General features: G+C 45.2%; 1 protein-coding gene and 1 long non-coding RNA gene across 2 annotated transcripts in view; one reads left to right on the forward strand and one right to left on the reverse strand.

Moving 5' to 3' along the window:
- The window catches only part of LOC127749878 (neuronal acetylcholine receptor subunit alpha-10-like), a gene marked incomplete in the record, with an annotated part of 140,318 nt that overhangs the window by 112,037 nt on the left and 23,786 nt on the right, over positions 1-4,495 (forward strand).
- Positions 2,161-2,955, reverse strand: LOC113211337 (uncharacterized). The gene is made up of 2 exons (XR_008011408.1): positions 2,816-2,955; positions 2,161-2,381 (listed from the first exon to the last, which is right to left on the reverse strand). It is a non-coding gene; the product is annotated as an uncharacterized LOC113211337 (long non-coding RNA).

Consider the following 4,495-nt stretch of genomic DNA (forward strand, 5'->3'; position numbering starts at 1 on the left):
CCCACTCCCCATCCCCTCTCCTCCAGCCTGGGCCTCGCACGTACGTTACTCTTTGGCACCCACTGAAAAACCTTCGCCACCAGTAAAACCTCATCATCACTGTAAAAAATATGTTTGTGCATTGCGTACATATTGCGTATTTCGTAATTCACCATTGACAGAACGAGTCGTACATGTACAACCTCCAACTCTAGTCCGTTGCTCGATTCCAAGTCGGTACGCATGGCTTGTAAATTTCGACACCTGAGAAGAACAGCCGCTCACCTCCGCGGACTGGAAACAAACCCGCTTACCTCTGCAACCCTCAAACAAAACCGCTCACCTCTGGGACACGCAAACAAAGTCGCTTAAATGACTTTTTTACACATTGTGAGATACGGGTATCATTCGAAAGAGAATTTTTCACTGATCATTTTGATACCCGTATCTCAAAATGTGTAAAAAAGTCATTTAAGCGACTTTGTTTGCGTGTACCAGAGGTGAGCGGTTTTGTTTGAGGGTTGCAGAGGTAAGCGGGTTTGTTTCCAGTCCGCGGAGGTAAGCGCTTGTTCTTCGTAGGTGTCGATTTTACAATTTTGAATTGTACTCGTATGACATCTTCCAGGGAAAATTTTCCTGTAACCAGTACGACAATTTTTCACAGTCATCTGAGCGTTGATGGGTCGGTTTAGGGGCGCGGGGGTTGACCGGGAGGAGAAGGACGGGTGGGGCGCAACGGTAGCTGTTAAAGGGTGGGCACACCTGTATCCACCTGTATTCAGGGCTTCTGGGATGGTGCTTTGGCCTCGGTGGGCATCCTTAACGCCGACATTTCGCGATATATTCTTCACCCACATATATACTCAACATCATTTCGGGATTGTTTTGTTCGGTAGCACATGGTACCCGGTGTACACGACTTATGTGTCGACAATCCCCTTTGCTCGGGTACTTTCTCCATCGCACTGACCCACTTTCTGGTTCGGACCGCCCCATAGTGTCCCATCAGACAGGGCAGGGCGAGGCCTGCTGGGCGGCTCTCTGGCGGGTCGCGCCGGGCTGGCGTGGCGTTAGAAGGTGCCGCCGCGCCCCACCGCGCCAGCCATGAGCTTGCACAGCATGCTAATGGTTTCTTGATGATCTGGTCCTGGCCCGGGGCAGGGCGGGACAGGCGGGACAGGCGAGCCGGGCGCGCCGGGCGGGCAAGGTGTGCTGGGAGGGGGAGGGTGGGCGAGACAGGCACACCACGCACAGCAACGCACCCCTACTTGGATATGAAGAGCTATTCATTCGTGTCCAGAATGGCTGGCTGCCCCGTCGTGGTACAATGGTTCCGACTTCTCCCTATCCCCGTGGCGCCGTGTTGTCGTCTGCCTCACTCGCTCTGCAGCGAGAGGGCCCGGTGGAGAGAGAGAGAGAGAGAGGGGGGGGGAGGGGGGCTGAGAATGGCGTGGACTTGTGGAGACAGAAGACAGATCTGCGAGGCAGAGAATGGACCCTTCCGACACGCGCCCACTGCGGAGCAGCAGCCAGGTGTGGGACGAGGTGCTCTCGGAAGGGAAAATGGCTCGCGAGCGCCGCGCGTGTGCGGTGGAGATCACGAGTGAAAGGTTTATCAAGACCTTCCCAGCACAGACAGCTGGCGAAGCTTGCTCCTTCTGATAGTAAATATAATGAGGGCATCACTAAAATGCCCATTCTAATCAGACTGCTGGCGACTCAGATTGATCGCTCATTTTCAGTAGAATAAGTCTGGATACAAAGTTCACGAAACACAAGCGTATGATTTTCACGCCAGGCATGATTTTCAGGTTTCGTTAGCTTCACTCAGCCAATCAGAAACCGACTTTTATCACGCCGGGCGTGGAAATCACGCCTGGCGTGATAATCGCGCTGGCGTTTCACTGTTAAAAATTACCCCAGAGAGAAATTTTGGTGGAAAAGACGTGGAATCGACGTGGTGTTATACGTGGAAAACACGTGGCAAATTCACGTGTTATCCACGTGAATTTGACTATCTCATCCACGATTTATCGACGTGTTGATCACGTCGATTCAACGTGATATCGACGTAAAGTCTCCACGTACAAAAGTGCTACACGCAGATCTGAATCTCAAATTTAGGTATAACTCTGGAATTTATATAGTAAGGTGAAGGGTAAACAGTACATAGAGAAACAGTTTTTTTTTTTGAGTAGAATGTTGACTTTATTTGATGAAACATGAAAACAATAACATAAAGAAATAAATCCTAATCTTTAAAACAAAAATAGCAATGACTAGATGCAACGAAACTTAAAGAAAAACATAAACAGTCTTCTCGCTGCATATATCAGCCAGTTTATAATGGGTTCTTCAGCAGAAGGTACTACCCCCCTGCTTATTGAAATCTACCAAAGCACCTGAAAATAAATGAAACTAAATTACTGTGAATATGGAGGTAACATTATAAAAAGTGAACATACTTTTTATAACAACCATTTGAATTTGAAGAAGCAACGACAAGAATATAATTTCAAATACACACTATCAGAGAGACAAGCCTTTCAACGTAACCTGGTCTAGAGTTCAAATCAATGCACTGACAATAACACTGTGTAACAATAGCAGAAAAGTTCGGTGAAAAACGCAAACAAATTTTGAGTTGCAGTGTAATTAATGTTTTATTCAGGCTTCGAGTCATTCCCTAAGAGGTTAAGTATGATAACCTAAACCAAACTAACCTAGTCTATACTTCGCCCACGATAAAAGACAGAGATTAAATATCTTTTCTTGACACTAAATACATCTATAACCGAATCACGCTGAGAAGTTATAAGTTTAGACCTTTCCTTACCTTCCGACTTTGATTAACGGCAGCAGTTCTGGTACCAGCATGCTCTTGTGCCTCTATATCACCATACGTCCACAGAAGACAAAACCTGCACGAAGAGAAATTACTAACGATGCGATAATACAAAGAGGAAACGTAAAAAAATTGTATTCACTTACGCTTGTTTGATTTTTTGTAGTAATTTGTACTAAAAGACCACAAACACGATACGACATTTCGAATGTAAACAACTTACGGTGCCTTCTTTTTTCCGTCCAAAACGAAACTCTATGATGTCGTGGCGGAATATTTGAAAGGTGTTCTCAAGAACACTATCTGAGTATTCTTCAATGAAGATGACGAATGAAAAGCGTATGCTCTGTCACAGAATAAATGTCTAACAGTTTCGTTGGCGCTGTTTTAAAGTGATAAGCATAGATACATTTGAGACCAACTGGTACGAGCAACTAAATCAAGGGTTTCGAGGCAATCGACGTGAGATCAACGTGGAATCGACGTGTAAACGACAGACGAACTGATACACGTCGATTCGACGTGGATTCCACGTCGAATTGACAATATACTGGAATATGGCGTTCAGAACAATAAAAATCCCATTTAGTAAGAAATGTTGACGAAAAAATGGTTTCTTATGATTTTATTTGCAACTTTTTAGAAAGGTAAATAGTGGTGGATATCTGGTGGATGTATCCACCACCACGAAAAATCCACGAAACAACGTGGAGTCCACGTCTTTTCCACGACCTATTTCTCTCTGGGTACAACAGTAAATTTGAAAACTGTGTAATCCTGTAGTTTGCACTGTACTTTGTTCTGGAGGAAAGTTCTTTTCCAGCAATGCCAAGTCTTTATCTGTCCAATACCAGTCGAACAGATTTTGACCGTAGTGTGGAAGTACAGGACGATCTGTATGAATTCTGTTTCTGGGTACAGAATTTTTAACAGTGTTAGCGAACTCTTTATCCACCTTAACGCTTCAAATGTTTTGCAATCTTTTAGAATCATTTGAAAATCTTACATGCGGCTGAGGTGGATATACAGACCTCTTGGATAGGGGGGTACATTTCCCTTTCGATATTTCGTCCACGAAGTTGGATGCGTTAATGTCGTTTACAAAATCCTTACAGTTTTACAACTTTACTTTGCTTTGTAGAAGTCTCCTATTCTTTTATTTCGCAATAAGAAGGAGGAAGTAGAACGCTGCCGTTGTATGCTAATCCACAGGTTAACGCACGGAGCTGTGAGCAACAACTGCGGTAATCCCGCACGCTTTGTAATGTGAAAACATATAAAGCTTTTCTATGATTAGCCAAACGTTTAAATATTTTCGTAATCGTTTAATCTATTTCAAGCGTTTTAGTCCTTCACAGGTAAAGAACAAAATTGATCCTCGTCATTCTTAAAAATAGTCCAAGATCTGCCAAACGCAAACTGTTGGTTACAATGAAAAACCGAAAAAAAAACCACCTGCTTTTATCTTTTCACATGTAGTTTTTGAGAGTGCTGGCTCTTGCGGTAAATGGCGGCCACGGCGCTGATCCGTGCGATGCCCTCCACAGCCAAGTCCTTGGGACCCGCGGCCCTCGGTGGCGAGGACTGTAAAACCAAGCCCGCGCCTCCGCCAAGTCTCTTTGATAGCTGGCGCAGCTTTCCGCCCGCCTCCCCTCTCGCGCCGCCCCCCCC

This window comes from Frankliniella occidentalis, unplaced genomic scaffold (genome assembly GCF_000697945.3).
Source record: "Frankliniella occidentalis isolate FOCC.00 unplaced genomic scaffold, Focc_3.1 Scaffold104, whole genome shotgun sequence".
Lineage (NCBI taxonomy): Eukaryota > Metazoa > Arthropoda > Insecta > Thysanoptera > Thripidae > Frankliniella > Frankliniella occidentalis.